Raw genomic sequence first — 23255 nt, 5'->3', positions numbered from 1 at the left:
TCTTGAGCTGTATTTTTCTGTCTTAAATTAGAGGAAAAGTGTGACAGCAGGAGCTCAGCAGAAGCTCAGCAAGAGCAAGAAGAGGTTTCCCCTTCAAGAGGCAAGATGTTGCTAATTAGCTGACTGGTAACATCTTAGCTCTGTGGCAGGTAGACAGGAGCTCCCTGCCGCTGGTATTCAGATGGGGCTGGAAGCCAGCCCCTCCTACAGACGTCTCCCCTGAGATGCTATACCTGCAACGGCCCACTATGTGCTATTCAAACCTGCTCACTTTCTGCCTTGAGCACTGGCAGTATCTTGTGAGTCCTTGATTTTGCCAGTTGGTATTTAATGTGGTTAATCTACTTTTGTCATTTATGACATTCCCTTTGAAGCATGTATGGACTTGCAGAAAGCACTCCCTCAATTATCAGATCCACCTGTCACACAGGCCTGGACTCCCATCCAGTGAAGAAGGAATGGTGAGTAAATGGTGTAAAATGCAGCTTCTCAAGATTATGTTTCTATTTGCATTCATACCTTATTTCTGAAGGTTCTTTCCAAGCTCTAGAAACCTACTTTTATATGGAAGAGAGTACTTTTTTCTTTACTTTCCAAGTGTTAAGTTTTCATACAAGTGTGGTATCTTGTTGAGCTACTCTTGCTATGAATTTGCAGACTATGCATCAGAGGATATATGTATGCAGCTGTAACAGGAAATAGATTTTAAATGAGAATGGAATCACATAATCATTTTATGAAGATGCCAATGATAAGGTATCCTATCATCTTGCTACTTCAATCTGGCAGGCATTTGTGGATTTTCAGTATTTTAGATGTTGCTCATCTTCAACCAGCTGCCACGAATGGAGCTAAAATCTATTTCAAAGGAGAGTGTGAACTACTGTGTGAAATGCTCCACCAGAAGCACTGAAAAGCTGTAAGGGCTTGGTTTTCTGTTGCATCAAACCTTTTAATTTTTACCATGCAAAGTAAAAAACAAATAAATGCCATCATAATTTGAGAGAAAGTTATCTTCAATAAAATACTACACAAGTAATTACACCAGTGGAGGGCAATGCAAATATGAACGCAGCTGCTCTGTGCCAATTTGTCCCTTTGGAAAATGAGAGAATTGGGAACAGCTGGCCATTGCCAGGGATACTCTTTTTGTAGGCATGGCCCAGAGGACAGTTTTCTCTCTGAATGGTGAGACAAAGGGAATATGGGATTACATTTAGGACAAACACAGGTTTTCCTGAGTTTTTGGCAGAGTTTTAAAGGGAGCAGATAATTAAAATTCTTTTTGTAAGAAGGGAATGGTTATAGTTCTAATTCGTGAGAATAAAACTAGAAGTCTAAACTCTAATTTGTAGGGGTTGTTGTGGTGGAATGAAAAGTGCCATGAAACTTCACTTAAAGCCACAGGAGTAGGGTTGGGGTTTGGCTTTGGGAACTAAGGAGGAAGTTAAGAAATTTTCTTGATAGATTTTTTTTTTTTTCCTCTGATGGACATCAGCTCAATGCTTTAAAATAGGTCTGTTCTGGCATTGTACAAACCTTCCTTGAAATTTAGCCTACGTTAGGAACATTGAAGAAAGCAATGGCAAAATCTTGTCAGCACGTAAAGAATCATGTATTGCTTCTACTTCAGCTTGTCTGATGATTTTATTGTTTCAGACAGTAAACTAACTGCTGGCTTGGCCTTTCACCTTCTGTCCCACACAAGTATTGCTGAAAGATATTGAAGTATTTTTGCCTTCTGAGATAAAACAGAGCAGTGTGATTTTTTGGCAGAGGTTAAGCATTCAACATCCAATAACAGGGCACTTGGCCTGAAAGATGGCATACAATACTAGTAGACCTAATAAAAACTATGGTTTCTGTCCCATAAGTAGGTAGTAAAAAGGTCCCTAAAGTCTACAGAGTTTGTACTAATGGAACTGGACTAATAATTTAATCCCTTATCTTGATTCTTTAAAGCCTTGCTTACTGCATAGTCATTTATGTTAGTGCAAAATGACCACAAAATGAAAGTAAAACTCCTTTTTTTTTTTTTTTTTCTTCTTTTGGCTGCAGCCCCACAGTCTTTAGTACAAGATCTGCATGTGTCTGTCTGGCCTGGCAAATATGAACCAGCATAGGCCTGGGCACATAACTGCATTATCGTCAAAGTGGCCAGAACACATGATGCAGTGGATAAGCTTTAAAAGAGACTACCTGACACAGAGGCAATAAAGTCATTCCAGTACCATGCTTTGAACAGTAGAGTAGAATTACATTATTCAGCATTGTGTGTCATATAAATACGATATTTCCAAGGTCATATTAGTGATAAAATCATGTTTGAGGCCTTCGGAACTCTGTTTGTTGCTCTTTGGTTTGATACAAAATTTTGCACAGCAATAAATAACAAAAAAAAGAGAGCAATAATACTGTAATAGTGCTTTGTCTGGGATTTCTAAGACTGAGACTGACTTCTTCCTGACAGTGGGGCAAGAAGTGAAATGACTGTTCAGGTTGGCTTTGATGATAAATATTTGCATGATATATCCAATGTACAGAAAAACAATTGCGTTGGGTCAGTTTGTTACCATCATTCCCTACTCGTACAACAAACATAATAAATATTGCTAAAGTGTAAAGGAAGCAAATCTGTCTTTCAGCAGGAGGTGTGATATACTCAGGACAGGACTTAATTTTGGTTTGGGCTTTTTTTTTATGATCTGCACTACCACTTCATCTCATTTAGTACACAGTATGACACTATCTCTGCAGTGATTTTCTCCAGTGGTTCTGTATTGTTTTCCTTCACTGTCTTTTGATGGAAGGTTGTGTGATCATTTCAGATAACTGAGGAAGTGTTTTCCTTTGGCATTGCTTTCTTTGGTATTTGATAGTATGATTTTTATCTCAATTTTAGTTTCACCTCCAATATATTAGCTATACAACTCTTCTTCTGGTGAGTGTTGATCCTGAAAGTTGTTTTATGTTAGCAGTGGAGCTACTCGTACATTTGATTATCCACACAGAACAACCTGTAAAGACCTTATTTTTTTCAGTAATGCATGGTTTTCATTCCCTTGCAGAACCAAGTTCACCATCTTCTTGCTTCTTTAGCAATAATTCTGTAGCTGCATTGTACTACGTATATTGGGTATAAATCATTATTAGATTAGCAGGGTAAATTTTTGCACACATTCATCATCTGTGTAAGTAAGTAACAAAGTGTGAGGCACCAAAAGCCAAACTGTAGTTCACGGTCAGTGATTCTGTTTGTTAAGAGCCTGCCATAGTTCACAGATTTCATTTTGTGTAGTAATCTACAGTGACACTGCTATGCAGGAAGCTGTACCAGTCAAGTTCAGTCCTACTTTGCTTAGATGTATTTTTGCTGATTTTCATTTGGTGCTTTAGTTTTTGAGTCAGTGTCAGAAGCACCCTTTGGCTTCAGGAAGGGTTGCTGGTTCCACCATGAAGAGGACAGTAGCTTTAAGAGGTGGGAGCCATCAGACACTGATATGGGAATGGTTTATGCTTTCATTAGGATGTAATTTTTGACTGCCTAGTACTTTGCAGTTAAAAAGTATATATAAAATTAGTATTCTTTGCTGTATTGTGGTTAACATGTGGAAACAATGCAATTATGCTATGCAGTCATTCATACTAGCTATCCAGAGAACAAGCAGCCTTGGATTTTTACTCTAGTTTTTACCTTCAAAGATGTTTCAGTGCTCAGGAATATAGAATACTTTAGATCCTCTTCAGTCTTCCTTGGATACTGAGACTAAATTTAACTGCTCTGGCTGATACAGCCCTGCTTCCTAACAAGGTTAGCATGACAGACCCATATTGCATTTGGTGTACATTAACTTCTCTCTCTTGGTAAACTGTTACACAGAACACTGATTGAAGATAACACAAAAAGAGCTGCTTGAAAACAAACTGTTTCTATCCATCAAAATGTACTCTGAACAAAGGCCTATAGCAATAAAGATTTGCATTTCCTCTTGCTTACACCTTTGCCTTTCCGTGAAAGTTTAGTAAATTCTTGTCAATCCTGTTATTTCCTCCTGTGCAATGGGAGACTTCGATAGCTTGCTAGAGCTTCTCCAGCAGAGACAGTTTACTGCAGCTGCTGATAGGCCATTAAATCCTACTTTTTTTTTCTCATCCTGAAGTTCTTTAATTATTTGGTGCTCTCTTTGATCCCAGGCCTTGGTCTGGAAACAGTAAACCTTGCTAGCCAGATCCAATCTGGCTAGCAGAGCAAGGATATTCTCCAGTAGCTCCATGTGCTGTTCCCTTGGGAAGTCTTAAGTCTGTCTCAGATCAATTCCTTGTTTGCTCCTTCCCTCACTTACTTTCTTTGTGAATAAGAGATTCTTGATTTAACTCCGTGAAACAGAATCATATCAGAACAGGAAACTTAGTTATACCTAATATTTATAAGGTGGAATATAGGAGATCATACATATAGGAGTTGTGGAGATAGCAGAAAGGAAGATTTTGAAGAAAGAAGCACATTGATTTGGAAAATACCAAGAAATACCTTTAAGTAAGTAACAGGAAAAAAGACCCCCCAGTAGGTTCTTCATTTAAATTTTTCTCCTGCTGGTACAGTTATCTGCTAAAGACTGAGCTTCAAATGCTACTTTCTGTATACCAGGATGATATGAATAATCCAGTCAAGTACTTTGTCAGGTTGGTGTCTCTTCTTCTAATGGCTCAAGTCTGCATTGCTTTGTTGAGAATGCTTTTATAGCTTGTCTTAAGCTTTCTGATACATTTATTCTGAAGCACAGGTATATATGTACACTAAAATTTTCAAGCTTGAGTGGATGTAGTTAGACACCCTAAATCCACATCTAGGCACTTACGGAAATGTGACTTTCAGAGATAGGGACCACTGAAACACATTTGAAATCATTTTGAGCTCAGTATTTTTGAACATTAGAAGACATTTTTTCTGCTTAAGTGTAATTTCAAGCTCTGAAAATTTTGACTGTATGATGAAAGAGAGGTTTAGGCTATATATCCATTTCAAAACATTTCAGAGGGGATAAAACTGATTATCTCCCCCCCCCTATTGACACATGGCAGGTTTCTGAACAGGCACTGTCCACTAACATCTTGCATCTTAACATCAGAGTAATTTAAAAATTAGCCTTTTTCCTTCTTGGGCTCTGCAGTATAACTAGCTGTACAACAAGGCTTGCCCAAGGAATATCATACGTCAAGCCTATACTTTTTATAACTGCTCCTTGCATGTTCAGTGCTTTGTGTATTTAAGGTTTCATTACTGAAATAAATAAGCAGGCATTCTTATTACAATTCCTTCTAAATCTAACAGGACAGCAATTTGACAGACTGTCCTCAGTTCTGAACACATCTAAGAGATTTAGATTGCTTTCATTTGAAAAGTAACCACAGACCTACTCAGTGCTCAGTTCTTAAGGGAGTACAAAGAAAGAAGCAGCCTATGCTACTGAATTACGTGTAGTTAAGTTTTCAAGTTCTCTGCTCACGAGCCAGATTTTCATCAGTGGTGCTCTGAGCCTGCTGGTACCGATTCCTGTGCCAGCAGGATCTTTTCTACTGTGGTATACTGTGGAACATTAAAAACTGAACAAGAAGGAAGATTATGAAGAAATTCTTGCTGTGAGAAGCAAAATATTGTTTGTGGAAGATATTCAAAAGACTAATCTCTGAATTTAAAAGGCAGTTTCACTTTGTTACAATGGTTTGTTCAGAATAAGCCTAAAACTGCAAACATTAATGCATGAGTAGCTTTACATATGTTTGGTTTTGTTTTTTTTTAACATCAAGCTAGGTTTTTGTGTATTACTTCTTATGTTTAAGTGTTTGGACATGGCCAAATTTCTCTCTCTTGTGCGTCAGAAGTTTTCCTTTAAATTTTTATGTAGCTTATAATGCAAGTATTTGGTTAGCTCCCCTCTGCTCACAAGTTTTTCTCTCTGTAACTTCAAGGTCTTGAAACTAAGTCAGTCTTGCCTTGCACATACCATTGTCAGCCTTTGTCCTGGTACCGTGTAGATGACTGCAGCTACTACAACGTAGAAAACCCTAAAATCCAGCCCTGTAACAAATGATACTTAGTAAGTTAAGGTAGCTATCTAATCTGCATTAACTTCAGTTGGTTTGTGTATGATGGCATAGGAGTTACTTACACAGCTCAAATCCCAGACGGTGTCCTGCTATACTATAATGTTCAAGCAGTCTTAATAGGATTAACTGAAGTTTGAAATACCATAATTCATCCAACTACATTAAAAAAAAAAGGATTATATAGAGATTATTATCAAGTGAGTAAGATGCTTTAGAAATTACTTTTATTAATTCCTCTGATGCCTTGCACACCAAACCAGTTTTCAGATGACAGCCCATGTGGCATGTACTAGCTGAGCTTTGCGCAAGCCAAAGAGGTCAGCTTGGCCATCAGGGTCACCTGAGGGGGTTTTTCGTGAGGAATCACAGAATAGTTTGGGTTGGAAAGGACCTTCAGTATCGGACTGACCACGCAAAGCCCAGCATCGCCTAGATGCAGTAATTTTTTCTGGAGGGGCAACACACAAAAAGTGCACCCTCACCTTGCCTCAAGGGCAGCCACTGGTGCCCCTACAAAGCTGGAATGAGGGGGCTGCGGCTCCCTGCGGACCAAGGGCCGGGTTTACGGAGCCATTAGCAGTTTGTGGATCGGGGTCGCCGGTCGGAGGCTGGGTGAAGCCCTCCCACCTTCAACGCTGGCAGGAAGAGGGTTCCCTCACCGCCCACTCCCAAACTTTTGAAGCTCACAGGAAGCCAGCCCAGCGGCTCCCAGAAGCCATTCGCTTGCCTCCTAGGGAGCCCTAGCGCTGCAGCGCTAAGACGGGGAATAACCAGCGTTTTCCCCTGGCTCTGTACTGTGTTCACCTGGGTGACCGTGACTTGGAGAGCACCTCCAGCCCTGGGAGGAAGTGCCGGTGAGAAGCTCGTTAGTTCGGTAGAGTGCTGGCGCACGGTTCATCGGGAGGGACCGCCGCCTCGTACAGCCGTCACCTCGGGCCGGCGGGCTCCCGCCACAACCTCTCGGCCCCTAGCGCTCGAGCAGGCGGCCGCGGCGGCTGGGCTCCCTCTGGGCGGCAGGAGGTGAATGGCAAGCGGCGGCTTCTCCCTCCCACACCCCACTGTCGGTCTCGCCTCCTCCAGCAGCAGCAGTAGCGGGTCACCTCCGCGCGGCTGAGCCGAGCCGCGCCGCGCTGCACTGCACTGCCTGCCTGCCGGCCGCAGGGCTCAGAGAGAGGCCGAGGCGGCTGCCGGCTCCTTTCCCCGCCGCGGGCTCAGGGGCGCTACCTGCGGGACCGCCGCCGGGTTGCGGGCACACTGGGAGGAGATTCACCCGAGGGCGGCGCCGGTAGCAGGAGCGCCTGTGCCCGCGGAGAGCGGCAGCCGCCACTCGCCCTCCCTGAGGCGGCAGGGAGTGGGACGGGCAGGCTTGGCGGTGGCTGCCGGGGCGCTCAGCCCTTCTTCTTCTGTCGCCGTTGCGCTGCTGGAGGCTCCAGACTATAAATAGCAGGCTCGGCAGGCACCTAGAGGCACACGCTCGCACCGGAGGAAAGTGCGGCGCCGGTCGCCCCGCCGGACGGGCGCACAGTCGCCAGCAGGTAACTGCCGCTCAGAGGAGGCGGGATGCGGGGCGCGTTCTGCCGGCGAGGGGTTTGTTTTCTCGTTTACCCGCTGGCGCGTCGGGAGAGGTTAAAAGCCGGGGATCGGTTCTGCCGAAGTCCCTCCCTTGCACTCCCTTGTCAAGTTTCTTGAGGTTTTAGCCTGCGAGGTGTGCGCAGCCCTTGGCAGAAGGCAAAGGCGCTCTCGTCCAGGGCTTCAGCCCTGCGAGCGCCGACCCGGCCGGGGGCGCGCTGACAGCGGCTGCCGCTCTCCTGTCTCCTGGGGCGGGCCCCGCGCCCCCTCACGGCCGGGGTTGAGGGAAGGGAGGCGGCCCGGCCGCACCGGGGACCCCCGCACGGCCCGCCGCCGCTCTGCGGGCATCACCGCGGGCGCGGGGGGACCGGCGCTGACGGGGTAACTTCCAGCTCGGCCTCGCGGGGCACGTCTCCTACTTTCTCTTGGCGACAGCGGCGTTGCCGGCCGGGGAGCCTCTGTGCCGCCTTGACCGCGGCGCCTGGCCGCCCCCCGCGGCCGTGCCTCCTCTGAAGGGGCGTTGTGGGGAGCTTGAGGACCCTCTTTGCCGCAGCTTTCTGTCACGTTTGAAAGTTGGAGTTACTTGGCTGATGATGAGGGTAGCAGGCTCTGTAGGCGCCGTTGAGGGGTTAATTTGATGGAGTAATAGAGCTATAGGATCCCCATATTGCAAATAATAACGTCTGCTGAAATGTGATGATAACCACAACGAAGGTATTGCATATAAACAAGTTGAGCAGAGTTGTAACTTGGAATCGTATCAGCCTGAGAAAGGGGTATAGGGGTGATATTTAATTCCTGAACTGTGATGAAGTGGAGCTCTATTTTCTTTTCCCCAAAACGACATACAGATTTTGGAAGCAAGGATAGCAGAGCTGGTGCTATCTGCTTGCCTTGTCTCCGAAGCTAGCCCAGTGTCTTATTTGAAATAGAAATAATAGGATGAAGTCTCTGTGGAACAGTGTTTTCATTTGATGTGGAATTATGTTTCCATTTCTCTTCCTTAACAGAAATAAATTTACTTGTTTATTTACCCATTAATGATGTTTTAAAATAGATACTAATAGATGGCTATATATATGCCATTTAAATCTGGCTTTGAATCTCAGCAAGGCTAATTTTCAGTCTTCACTGGTTTACAGGCACTCTAAAAGATATCTACATGGCAAGAATGATGGGGAAAATGTTTCTTAGTCTGTATCAAAGCAAGAATTTATGTAAATAAGTAGCTACTAATGAAACATATTCACATAAGTATTTATTTACAAGTGTGATAGCAGCCTTTAAAAGGCAGTGTTCCAGTAATTTGATATTTTTTAATGTTATTTTCATTTTTCTTGATCAAGTTTGAATTGGCTTTAAAGCCCTGTGGTATCTTAGTTTTCTTGTCCTGTGAACCTGTATATTGGATGAGGTTTGTGCATGTAAGTCCTCATTACTGTAACTATCCATGCAGGACTGAACGGTATTTACTTCACACATTCTGATAATTCCACTAAAATTAAGGGGCATGTCACAAGATTAATATGAGCAGAAATTAGTCCTGTGAGATTTTTACATCCCTTATGACATTAGTGGGAACATGTGGCAGTGTTACTTACTTCAGGGCCCTATTTTTGCTTTTTTTGCCTCTGCTTTTTGACAGCTTTTATAGTGCTTAAAATAAAATTAAATCTTTCTTTAAAACAAAGCTTTTCTTTTACTGGCTCTCTTGGACTACTTGAAGTTTCAAGTTCCAGTTCTCCATAGGTTCCTCAAACCTTGCAAGTGCTGCTGATCTCTCATTTGCTCTGGTTGCTGTGGAGGGACTTAACCGTGAGACTGCCTTAGTTCTTTCTGATCAAAGAATTCTGTCTTCCTCAGGGTAGGGTATATCAGTTTGAGCAGGTATATCCACATGCCTCCTACAGATCTTCCTCCCTTATGACTGTCTCCTTATCTGCTGATCTGACCTGAAGATTTCACAATATTAGGTAAAGGCTTTGCGAATCAAAATGCATGATTTATGCTGTGCTTAGTACCTGGATGCTTACTGTACTGCAAGAAGACAAAAAATCAAAACCAACCCCCCAAAAAAGCAGCTATAGAAGGTCTGCCTGGAGCACCGAAGTCAGCCGTGGAGCATACTGCTGCTAGTTGACAGTCAAGAATGGAGGCTGCAAGATAGTCTGCAGATGAAGTAATTGTTCAAATAGGCCTAGGCCTAAATTCACTATGAATTTTGAAGAAAAGTAGTTAGATTGATATGTCTGCTGAATTGTTTAGCTTGTTGCAGATATGACTTTGGCAGTGAAATATGCAAACAATACATTTTGGATTTATGCAACAGATTAGCAGGAGGAGGTAAGATAGTTTGCCAAGAGAGACAAAGTAAAAGGTGGACAATTACTCTCAACACTAATGTTTCTTTAAAATTTCTGATAACTTGAACTAGCATTCTTAACTACTTCAGCAGTTGGCTATGTCTCTCTCACCAGTTTATATTTTCATAACTTTTCCTGTATGTCAAATGCTCTGACTGATGGAAAGTTTTTTAGAAAGGGCTAGTTTTATTTGGTTTAGTAAGTCTTTCGTATTACATTAATATTTTATTGTAACCATTGATGAACGGTGAATGATAGTTATCACACTTTTGAATAAGAATTCCTTCTAAAGTAATCTGGACTGATGTAAATCAAATTCTGTGAAGTACTTTTCCTTGGCTTTTTAGAATAACTTCCAAATCTAAGTTCATGTGTCAAAACTTGGCATGGATGGAAGGCTGAAATGTCGTTTAGGGAGAGGTGGCTCTCCTGGCCTCACCAACCCTTTGGTCTTGCCTACTATTTACCCTGGGTTTAGGAGCCCTCCCCATGCTACCTGATTTCTCCTATGGATCAGTGAGTCTTGCTACAATTTTGTCCCAGATTCTCCATCTCCTTCTTTAGGAGCAATAGTTGGTTTTGCTCTTGCAGTCCTTAAGCTTTATTATTTTTTTTTTTAGGAATGCCTCATTCTCCCTTAACTCTGCCAGATAAGGATCTGGTCAGTTATCCACATGGGAGAGCTGGGTGAGCTAGTTGAACTGTTACAGAAAACCTGAGGCAAACCTTGAAAGGCCATCTGAATTGCACAAGGTTTGAGTACCGTGCTGAACTTCAGCTCATAGATGTCCTCACGATGATAAAGGATTTCAATGAAAAAGACAGAATCTTGATACAAAATCCACACTGGCAATTTTAAAATGGAGTTGAGGTTTGTGAATTTCAGTTTCCTGCTGTTTGGAAGACTATGTTAACTGCTTGCCAGCTGAATACTAAGAAGAGAGAAAACCTATAAGCTAGTGATGGAGGGATTCTTTAGTTTATTTTCCCCATGAACTGAAAAGATAGATTAAGTTAATTTGTCCAGGTCAGTAACAGATCATTTCAGACAAGAGGGTTTTTTCTCATTTTTTCTCATTTCTTCTGTCAGAACCTCAAACACCAAATCCGATTTCTATAATACTTTCTGCTATGAAAATTCCTGTTAGGAGACAGGATACGTTGTCTGTCTTCCAAGTCTTGTGTCCCTTTTTGGCAAGGTATACTGAGAAAACATACTGAAAAGTAATGTGGGTATCTTGCACCATACATGGTACGTATATTAATTTGTGTTTTAAGAGGGAGTGAATAGAATAAATTGCATGTGCTTACTCTAGCTTTTACAAGTTAACAATGATACAGTTTGCTTATATGTTTCAGAAATGGGTTTTAAATAGTTTGATGTACCTTTAGTGGGACTATTTAAGAACATAGGATTACTTCTGTTTCTAAGGTGCTTTAGGTCCAACTTCTATAGAACTTAACACCCTTCTGAATCCAGAAGAGATTGGGCAAGACAGGTCTTCTGTTTATAGTAGTTTCAACTCTGTAGCTGCACAGGAGGTTTAATATTGCTTTCCATAGGTTAGGATGCTAATAGGCTTTTTTGTCTCAGGTTGGCAATCTCAGCCTCTTCTAGTTTGTCAGTGAATCTGCCCCATAGGTTCCTTGACATTGTTTTTAATGTTGAAGAAGGCTATATTTAATGAAAATACAGAAGACAACACAAGCTAAAGGTGCTTACTTGACATAATACAGTGTCAAAGTTGTTCAATGTGATGCTGTTGATCAAGTTAATTTCTTTGGCAGGCTGAGGTTGTGCTCTGTTACTCTGTGCCATGACATGAAAAAAATCAAATCCATCTGTGTGTTGTTGGTGGATGTTTTTTATTTTGTTGCATATTCTGTTTCTATGAAATATTACCCTATGCTGTGACCTCAGTGAGAATTTACCCCAAGTATAGTAGTATAGTCAAGCTGAGCTAAGTCTGTCTGGGGATCATTTTCCCTTAAACTTACCAGGTATGTATAGCTAAACCACTTTCATTTGTATCAGTTTTTTTAATTCTGTTAGCTGTACACTTGTCAGTAGGAGTTTCTTGCTTGCTGTGAAAACACTAATTTGGAAAGTAGAGTGAAATTCCTTAACAGGTACTGAAAAGAGTAGTTTTTTTATTGTGGTTGTAAGAGGTAGATGTGTAATAGACAGTTAAGAGGAAATAAGCTTTTATTATATTTTGACAGCTTTTTATGTACTATCAGGTTTTTTTGTATTGTTTACTTAGAAACTGTGATCTTAGTATATTATAGCAATGCAATCTTACTAAGATGCAGTGAACCTAGGGTGCATATTTCTGTTACAAAAATGACTCAAACCCATGAAAATAGGTGTAAAAGTCTAGGCACTAAATGTGACTTGGTATTTTGTGTATTTACTGCTGTGAGAATGGAGCATTAGGCAGAACACATCAATGCTTTGGTATCAAACAGTTTCTGTTACAGCACTAACATCGCTGCTCTGCTTGGATTTTGTTTCCTTTGTGCATGTGTAAGTGGCTAAAAAACTCAGGTGTCAGTAGAAAGGTTTTTTATATATTACTTTCTCTGCTATAATGACATAATTCTGGAATAGTTCCCTTTCATGGGTTATTGCAGTTTATACTGTAAATGAGAACAGTATTTGACGTTCAGAATAACGTCAGTCTGCTATTTTTATAGTTTTAAAATGTACTTTCAATTGATGAGATCTTTTTCAAATTAATAATCTAAAAGTTGGAGTGTGCATTAAAAGTGCCTTTTTGCTTTAGCCAAGTAAGTGTGTGGGTTGGGTAGTTAATTTATTATTTTTTTCCCCTTCAAGAGGCAGCTATAGAGGTACACTATATCCCAAATTTCTGTTACTGTTATGATACACGATTCATGCGGCTTTTGTAGAACAGCCACATGAAGTAGCCTCTCTGTTAGCTGAAAGTGGTAAAGATGGCAATGTTGCCTCTGGGGGGCAAGCTGATCATAAAGCAAACTTTCCTGCTGTCCTGCTGTCCTAACAGCTCTTTCCAGAGGAGCAGCATGATCAGGCAGCGATCCAGTGATTAAACCTAGGAATAAAGATTGAGGATATAAGCAATGAAGAAACACCTGATTTAAACAATTAACATACTGAAATAAGCATTCTCTGTTTAGACCTGCTGTTGAGAAATACTCTAATTTGATCTGTAGTTTCTATACAAACAGATATGATTAGGATGCATTAATTAAGTTTTCACTTAGTGAATGTACATTAAACAGGTTCCCAAATGAATCATATTTGCTGATTGTTTAGCCACCGAGATAAAAATATAGATATTCTTAATTGTATCTCTAGGAATTTTTTTCAGCTTTTGGTTATCTGTCAATGTCAGATAGCTTTAGGTTTTGGTATTTTGTTTCAACTGGCTAATGTAGCCTTTTCCTTCTAGGAACTGACAGTTTCCAAGTAAAATAAATGAAAGCAGTGGCTGCTATTTTTGTGGAAGGTTTTATGGTTTTGAATACCTGAGGTACTGATAGTTGGAAGCTTAGGATGTGTGAGTACAGCCTACACTAGATGGCACTGCAAAATATGGAGAAGCCTTGAGACATTTGGAATTCTTAACAAACCCGGTAGAAGCTGCCACACTTAGGCCTTAGTTCATAGATGAGCATGCATTTACAGCGCATACTCCTGTTAAATATCAGGTCACTTATTTTTCATGGTGTAATTTTATCTTGAATTTACCTTGTTTGGGCAGTTACTGCAAGATAGCTGGCATGCTGTAAGTTCAGTCTACAGTTTATTCTTGGTTAGCTGGCTTGTGTTTGTAGTTATTTATTGGTTAGGAAAACCACAGGTATTTTTGAAAATGTTATTTGAGATGAATGTTTTAAAACTGTAAGATAAAAGCTATCAACTGATAAAACAATGATGGGTGAGACTTCATTTTAATATCTTATAGTTGTATTATGGCCATTCATCATTTACCTAGGATGACTTGGTACATATATGTCAGTATTTTTAAAACAAATTAAACTGTACAAAATCTCTGGGGCAAATTACTGACATCAAATTGCATGTACTGTTACAGTTTATTATCTTTCTTTTACAGGAAGTGCCTGTGTGTGTGAAGCCATATATATGAAAGCAGTTGCTGTGATGTTAGTCTTTTAAAGACTGGTACAATGTATAAGCCTGAAAAAGACCAAATGCATCTTAATGTTATTCAAGCATTGCAATGGGGCTTCCTTGGCAATGGGAATTAAGAGAGTTGTTTGTGAGCAAAGTACACCCCTTGTTAGTAGACCTTGGAGTGCTTTGCAAGTTTTCTTTCAGCAGTGTCTGATTATACAAAATTCTTGATCAGGATGGCAAAAATCACATTTATAAGAAACCTTTAAATCAGTTTCTGTATCATGAATATGTGCTATCCTAGAGGTAGACTACCCTGCTAAAGCAGAAAAAGCAAGAGGGATTAGAGGACCCAGCCTATAAAGGTTGTGTGCATAGTCGTTGTACTGCTTTGTTATATATTTGCAAGTGAAATTAGAAAGCAGTTTGATGTAACACCGTGAAAGCTTTATGTTTTTGTAAATTGGATTTTCTTTCTCTGACAAAATGAAAAACCCTGTCAGAATAGCTTCTTTGGAACTGAGTATTGGAAAAAGCAAAACTGTCCACATCCCGGAATTATTAAATATACTCAGGCAGTCAAAATATGCATGTGACTATATGTAGTACTTTGCACTAAAATTGATGAGTAATCAATCTGGTGGTAAATTAGGAAGATTGTGCATGCTTAAGATATAAGTCATGACATGCTGAATATGTTTGAGGAGAGAATGTTGTACAACATCACAACTTCTGATAATGACTCCTTTTAAGTAGAAGATAGAAAAGTACTATAAAATAGTAGGAGCATTCAGTGAGGTAATAATACATCTCTTTTCTTGCTTTTCTGCTACTATTATAATGCTTTTCACAGAAGCAAGTGTTAGGTACCATTAATACCTCTAATATCAGTATTTTTAAGATAATGTGAAAGATATACCAGCAGAAAATGTAATTGTTCTAGTAAACCTGTGCTTGGAGAGATACTATATGTGTACATACGGGTCTTTGAGGTACACAGCAAGTAGTGTCTCTCTACATTTATATTGTCTTTTGAAAATACACTTTCAACTTGTATCATTTATAGATTGCAGCAAAGGAAACCTTGTGTAAATTCTCCTTGGCAGCTCAGAATCTTAGCTGTTGCTTGAGCTCCAAGTGTAAATTGAGATAACCACATACTTTTTCAGATCTTTTTGGTTCAGCATTCACAGGTAATTTTCTTATTTGTATGTTTTGTTTTGATTAGTGTTCTTAATTGAATGGCAAACTGTGGTAACCTTGCACAAAAAAAAAAAAACCCTCCAAACATGTTAAACACCAGTTTATTAAAAAAAAATTTGTGGATGCCTAAATTAATATGAATAGGAGTTGTCCTATAATTTGCAGCTGAACACTGATATAATGGTGTGTAGGAATCTAACAGAGCTGATCGCTGACAAAAACAAGCTGTGAGAAGTCACTGACTGACTCACAGAGTGAAAGGAATACAAGATTAACTGGCAGTCTATTTTAGACCTGTATAAAAAGTATTCCAGAAATAAACTGTCTGATCTGGTGTCCAATGCTCTCACCTCCAACCATGATCATGGGGAAACTGAAATGCCTTTGTCCAGTTTGGGATTGTGTTTTATCAAGGCTGTGGAGGCTTGATCTGTGCACGTGGGATGGTAAGTATCAAGTCCTATATTCTCCCCCTCCCTCCCTCCCCCCCTCTCCCCCTGAGGTTGATCACCCAGTTTCCTGATATTTTTGCTCTGGTACTTGGCTATCATTTGAGGTCTGTCGGCTTGTTCTGTAAAACTTTACTCTTGAGAATGGGACTCATGCTTGTCTAAGTGTTCGGGATGCTACTGAGTATATAATGCCTATGGCATGGTGTGTGGTCAAAAATCCATCAGGCTACCAAAGTAACCCTCTAAACTTCCTATTCTTGGTAGTATGACATTGCAAGGAGGGTTAGAAACTTTTGTTCAGTTTACTCTTTTGGGCGTGTAGGAGAAAATTCTTCTATTTCTGTTACCATGAGCAGTTCAGTTGCAGGTACAGCTTTTTTGGCTGTTACATGGGCATGGATGCAAGCTAGAGGAATTATTTGGGAATAAGGTGATGAGTCCTAGAAAAAGTAAAGCAAACAGAGTCTCTGGAGCTCCTGGGAACAAGTCATTTCTGAGCAGAGCAGTGGGGACAATGGGAAACTAACCCATTTGGAGTAGTCTATTTTTCTAGTACAGGAAAACCTTGCAGTCTTCTTCCAGGTGGTAGCATTTGTTGGCTCTCCTATTTCAATAAATCCATGTTCTACTTAAGAAAAATGCTACAACTGTTTCCATGTTGCTATGAGAAGATACATTTATAATAATTATTTAAAATACCTAATTCGGCGCTTGCTCAGTTTTTTGAACAGCTTGCTAATGATGTATACTAGAGTTGTCTATGAATATTTATTAAGATTTATAGCAACACAAGAATAAAGTACTCTTTTTTGAAAGATAAATTATGTTTCTTATTTTCAGTGCACTGAAACTACCTTAACAATCAATGTTGGCATGTTACAATGGAATGACATGCTTGGGCATTTTGCCTGAAGCAGTGATCTGAGGGTTGTGGTTACCTCTTTTAGTAAATACAAAAATAATGAATAGCTTTGTCCTCATGAACTGTTCCAGCTGGGAAAAACTAAACCAAAACAGAGCAGGGATCCTCAGGGGGGGTCATATAAATGTCAGGGCTATTAGAAGTTTTCTACTAGATGGGAAATGAAGGGATGTGCCGTGAACAGTCCCAGTGTTGCAGCTTTCCTGAATCTTTAACAATGAAGTTAAATCTTTGTGTGCTTGGCCACTTTCCATCTTACTGCAAAGGTTGGCTTGTCCTTGTTTATGTTTAGAGAACTGTGTATATGAGGAGATGATGAGCTGCATGTGAGCCTGACTCCCTTTATGAGGCAGGAGTGCATCAGGATGCATTTGGGTCATGGAGAGCACCAGAATTTTCAGTGTCTTTAATTTGGATTTGTGAACATCTTGAAACATTCTGGGATCTGTTTTACTATTTGTGTTGTCTGTGATAATGTGCCCTGTTCTTTGTCTTTTGTATTGTTCATGCAACACAAAGAACAGAAATCCAGACTTTCCAATCTATTTCCTGTTTTCCTTCTTCTTTTGCCTGCCTGGCATGATGTCCTGGTAAGGCAAGGTCTCTAATCCTTTCTTTCTAGACACCTTTTGGTAAGCTTCACATCTGGACACCCTATGGTAAGTTTTTAACATCCAAAGGGACCTTCTTATACTTGAGATAAGTGAGCCAATGTGAACCTTGTGGACTTCAAAAACACCAAGTTCAAGGTCCTGCACCTGAGTCAAGGCAGTCACCAGTGTCAGTACAGACTGTATGGTCAGCTGAGTGAGAGCAATCCTGCTGAGGAAACTTGGAGATACTGGTGGATGAAAAATTAGAAATGGGCTGGGAATGTGCTTGCAGCCCAGGAAGCAGGTTGTATTCTGGTTCACATTAAAAGAAGCATGGCCAGTGGGTCAAGGGAGGTGATTAATTCCCTCTACTAAGCTTCTGTGAGACCCCACCTGGGGTACTGAATCCAGCTCTGGAGTCCTTAGTACAGGAAATACATGGATCTGTTAGAGTGGGTTCAGAAGAGTACCACAAATATTATCAAAGGGCTGGAGCCTCTCCTCCAAAGAAAGGGTGAGAGAGCTGGGGTTGTTCAGCGTAGAGAAAGCTCCAGGGAGACCTTACTGAGGCCTTTTACTACTTATAAGAAGGGGGCTTATTACAAAGGGGAGGGACTTTTTACCAGGATATGTAGTGACAGGGCATAGTGGCTTTAAACAGAAAGACAGCAGATTCAGATTGGACATAATGAAGTAATTAATTAAAATTAGGGTGGTGAGGCAGGTGAACAGGTTGCCCAAAGAAGTCATGTGACTGCCCCATTCCTGGCAGTGTTCAAGGCCAGGTTGGATGGGGCTTTGAGCAGCCTGGTCTAGTGGGAGGTGTCCCTCTCCACGGCAGGGGGAGTTGAACTAGACTTTAAGGTCCCTCCAAACCCATGTAGTGTAGTAGGTTGGTGAGTAGGATTTGCCTTTTAAACTGTCCTGTAGTGTTAGTCTTGATGGTTATTTAGGAGATAAAAAGCTTTGTTTTAATTTGTTCATAATAATGAGTTTATTTGTTCCAGTTCTTGATGAAGATGTAATTTAAGTTCTATGTGTAGAACTATGTTGGTCAAGCAAACCGTGTACTGAAGTAAATTCTGTTCTTACATACTGTTCAGCAGTCAGGTGTGGGTTTTTTGGTTTGTTTTGTTTTTTTTTTTAAAGGTGTATATAGATATTTTTTGGAATATAATGAGAAGTGTTTGGTACACTTGTGTTTGTTAGTGAAGAAAACTTGTAAAGTCTCTGTATGCAATTCCGGTTTTTGCTCTTTCTTCATACATGGTTATCTTTCAGCTTGTTCTATTTTTGCCAAATAGTATTGTTTCCATTCTAGCCCAGTGAAGGATATTCACAGCTTTCAGACCTAGCTCTTATCATACCCAAACACCTAACAGAAACAGACAGTGTAAGTCAGGACCTTGTGTTGAGGTGGGAGATGCATGTAACTTGCCATGCTCTTCTAGGTAGAATTTTCTGCATCTGACAGATGATGCAACCAAGCAAGTAAATAAAATTCACATCTTGTAGTATATGTAGGTAGCAGGTGTCTGTGTAGGTCATGGACTACAGTGGCTCAGGTAACTGAAAATAACGAAAATAATTTATACGATGTTTATAATAAACAGTGCCTTAGTCCATCAACTTACAAGTCATCATATGTGAAGAAGGGAACACAAAGTGTACGTAAATTCAAAGGATTGAACAGGGAAGGACAGACAGATAATTCTTTTTGTTTGCTATGTCACACACACACACACACACAAAAGCAATGCCTTTAAAGAATTACCAGACAAGAAGGAGATAATTAAACCATCAAACACAGGGAATTTCATGGCCATTGTGGGTAAACAACTCTGGCTGCTCCAGGCAAGGGACCAACTTAATTAAAAAAAAGAAAAAAAAATCAAACCTAATTTAGTTAACCCATTTATCAAAGACATATGTTGGAAAACCATTAGTCTTTCTACAGACATTAATACTTTGCCTGTAAATGCAACACTTTAGAAAGGGAACTTTCTGAACTTTGGCGTGTGCAAACAGCCTGGTGTCCTGTTTTTGTTGTTTTCTTGTTTTATTTTTTCAAATCCTAACTACCTGATATTTCATTGCTTTTTTTTGTTTGTTTTTTTTTTGTTTGTTTGTTTTTTTTTGTTTGTTTTTTGTTTTTTCTTCATAAAAGAAGACCTGAAAGAGTGTGGGTTTAGATTAGACATTAGAAAGAAGCTCTTCACTATGAGGGTGGTGAGACACTCAAACAGGTTGCACAGAGCAACTGTGGCTGCCCCATCCCTGGCAGTGTTCAAGGCTGGGTTGGATGGGGCTTTGAGGAACCTGGTCTAATGGAAGGTGTCTCTGTGTATGGCAGGAGGTTGGGCTTGATGATTCATAGCTAATTAAAGTTTTTTCACTTCTACCAATGAGTCTGCTCAGGCTTTTTCATAGAGAAATATGTTTTTTATCTCATTCATGTGTAATGGTAGTTTTAATGAGAGATTCACTGTTAGAAAATATGCTTAGGTATTTAAAAACTAAAGAAAAAAACACCAAACAGTAAAACTATTTTTTATTGATTTCTTTAGTAACAGCAGCCAGTGGAGATATTTTAGTTTATTAACCGATCTAGGAAAGAATGAATAGTAGGCAAGCCAACATACAGTCTGTAGATTAATTTAAAAATCAGAAGTGATGGTTCATAGTAAAGATATAAACAAGTTTACAGTTGACAGATGAAAGGCAGTTAGGCACTTGAGAATCACAAAGTTAACCTGTATTAGCATACCAGAGAACAACTTCCAAATCATATGGAAATGCATTGTTGTTCAAGAAGCATTATGTAAGCTGCAGCGCTGTGTTGGAGTAGGGGATGGATTTAGGCAACTGTAAATTCACCAATTTTGAAGCTTGAAGAAGCTGTGTTTTGTTTTACGTGTGATTTGGAATGAATGGCTTTCCAATATAGGACAATGTAAGAAGGAAAAGAGCAATTATTTTTTTGAAGGGAGAAAATGTAAAGAGGTTTTTTTATTCTGCAGCAGAAAAATATGAGAATATCTTTCACCATATTTTCCCTTACTCTATTGAGAGAGATTTCTGCACCCAAAGGTGAGAGTGAAAGTGTTGCAAAATCAGTGTGAATCCATTTTTTTTCCCCACTAACTCCACCAGGAGCAGGAGCTTTAATTAGTAGACAAGTTAACCTGGACAGCATTGATAGGACTTTTATTCCACAATTTATCCGGGGATTTAATATGGGGATTTGAAATGGCTTGTTAAGTACCTGTCATTCCTCTCCTTACCAGTCTGTATGTCATAACCAGATAAAATAATACTATATATGGTTGGGGTAATAGTATCAAGCCAAACATCCTCCTCCTGTAATTTACTATGCAAAATAAGTAAGGTTGAGGGATAAGAAGTGAGTGGATGAGGGCATCAATTGCGAAATTACTACTTGTGTTTTTTTAAGGGCAGAGAAGATCAGGGAGAAGAAGCAGGTGAGATCTTAAAGCCCTTTATACAGAATATAATATCACTAGGTATGATTCTAGGTTCAGGAGTTTAACATTTTCAAAATATTCAAAGAAATGAATATATAAATTATTAAAAATAATGTTTTGGTCTGGCCAGTTTTCACTTTTCTCTGAGATAGAGCAGTACATCATCTGTGCAATCAAGCAAGTGCTATTTGCACTAAGTTATGCAGAAGATAGTGGTGTGGGTGCTGTCTTGGCCTGCAAACTGTGTCTTATCTGTTGTAGCACCACTGTGGCTACAGCATTACAAGGTGAACGTACTCATTAGCACATGGAAAGTGTACGGAAATGGTAGTGACTGGATTGCCCAGGGAAGCACTCAATTGCTCAAGCAGAGATAAGTGTTTACGTGAAGCTTGAGGCTGGACTGTAAGAGCTGCCATATCTAAAATCACTATTACAGTCACTATTAACCTAAACATTCAGAGTGAATCAATGTAATACTTTCAGCCTTCAGTTTAAAATAACATTTTTACTTGTACTTGGTTTTCTAAATCTTTACAGAATATGTAATGTGGTATTTGCAAATAGCAGCATTACTTTATAAATTTCTGGCATTCTCACTGGTCTATGTAGATGCATTAGTCACTGACTGTTTTACTGTAGTTGGGGAAAAAAGCAGGAACCAAGTGCTTAAATGTAAATTAACATATATAGAGCTCAGTGCCAGAAGGGCAGCAAGAGAGAAAACATAGGCATGCCAGAGGTAGTTGTGAAACCAAACAAAAGGAGCGTTCTCTGAAGAAGCTTCCGCTATGGTGCTTACACTAGCTGTAGGTAACAGTATGTATCAAGTTTTCCTGTTGTGCCTAGTTGTGCTGCTACCTTGTGCTTCTCTGGTAGAATTCGGAGATGTTTTGAGTTGGAGCTTTCACATGTGTATCTCTTCATGCAGTGATTATTGATAACAGCAGCTAGATTCAACTTCATATTATTACAGGGCATAGTTATCTAACACATTTTTGCAAGTAGTTTTCCAATCTTACTTTTAATTGTGGATTTAATATTTAAAATGTGAGGATTCTTAATGTTAAGAGTAATATTAAGCAACATTAATATTTAATTCAATGTCATAAGAAGTAGCTCAAAGTCCTTTTGGTAGACTAGATAGGTAAGATATCTCATAGTTCTGTTGGAATTTTGGTGCTTATTAATCATTCTTTGCTTAAGGGGTGAGGCATAAAATCTTCCTTTGTATGTGTCTGCCAGAAGTTGGATTACGTTGGAACTAAATAAACATCAAGCTGGGAGGAATTTAGATTGAGATCCGTATTTGTAGATTTTTAAATTATCATAATCCTGAAAAACAAAGCTGAAAGTTCTCATCTGTGTCCGCACTACAGTAAACTCTGGGTTGGCACAGATGGCATGTACTTCTGTGCTGCTCTGTCTTTGGCACTTGATATTTTTCAGCTCTATTTTTCATTTGTGGAAGTGTATAAGTAAAAGTGAGATGCAGTGGAAAAGTTGTCTCCTTAGATGTATGCCTGCAAGGATTTCACTAAGCAGGGCCGTTTGCTGGTCATAGTTGATGACTTAACTGGAACAGAAGTTTCAGATCAGACCAACAAATCAACCTTGATTAAGGTCTTCAGTTATCTCCTTAGATGCATGCTTGTAAGGGTTTCACTCTGCAGGGCAGTTTGCCGGTCGTAGTTGATGACTTCAGTGTAACAGAAGGTTCAGATCAAACCAAGAAATTAACCTCAGTTAAAGTCTTCAGTTTTAAAACTGCATCCTTATTAAAACCAGAGCACATTAGTGGGTTTATTAAAAGTCTTGCTGTGAGTTTTGTTTTGAATATCTTTTCTGAAGATTTTTTTCCAAGATTTTTTCCAGTTTCCTTGTGCCTCCACCATTTCCCCTCCCCAGGGTATAGGGGCACTTTTGTTTGTGCTTTTGGCTGCTCACTAGCCCAGTTTCCTGTTCTTTGGCTTAGTTGTAATGCAATATAAGTAAGAATTATTTAATAACCTGGTTAGAACTATGTATTGCCATATACTGAGACAATTGTTCAACATTTCTTCTCATTTGTATCTTTATAATTGATAGTTTTCTGCCTCAGTCTAAAATGTAATGTTATTCTTCACACTGAATGTAGGAAATGTAATTATTTTCAACACAAAAGTATAGAGTTTCTGGCTGGAAAATCTCTTTCTTTAGTGAAATACATAAAACTGTTTAAGGTACATCCTTGTAGAGAATTTCTGCCTGTATATGGAAAAAAATAACCATGTTTATCTGAGAAAGATTTGGGAAAAGAACGTTTTTCTAGAGAAAGTTTATGTTGGAAGTGATGGAAGTCTTGCTTTGCGAGAAAAAAGACTTGGTAGTTCACGGAATGAGAGCAAGGGGTAATTGAAGTAAGAGGTAGGTATGAAGGATCAGGATGAGAATATTT

The 23255-nt window shown here is 39.8% G+C and overlaps 1 protein-coding gene across 2 annotated transcripts in view; it reads left to right on the top strand.

The window, feature by feature from the left end:
* The first annotated feature begins 7508 nt into the window (after positions 1 to 7508).
* INPP4B (inositol polyphosphate-4-phosphatase type II B) overlaps positions 7509 to 23255 on the top strand; it is a 313515-nt gene continuing 297768 nt past the window's right edge. The window contains exon 1 of one of the 2 annotated variants that reach the window (XM_062637270.1): positions 7509 to 7643. The gene's annotated coding sequence lies outside the window, so the exon portion shown is untranslated. The remainder of the gene's footprint in view (positions 7644 to 23255) is intronic. The other variant, XM_062637267.1, reaches the window with a different exon arrangement.

The sequence above is a fragment of the Pezoporus occidentalis genome, unplaced genomic scaffold, assembly GCF_034315485.1.
Source record: "Pezoporus occidentalis ecotype Australia unplaced genomic scaffold, CSIRO_AGI_Poc_V1 ctg51, whole genome shotgun sequence".
In the NCBI taxonomy this organism is placed as follows: Eukaryota; Metazoa; Chordata; class Aves; order Psittaciformes; family Psittacidae; genus Pezoporus; species Pezoporus occidentalis.
Note: the sequence above shows the minus strand (reverse complement) of the source record. Positions and strands in the feature narration are given on the sequence as shown.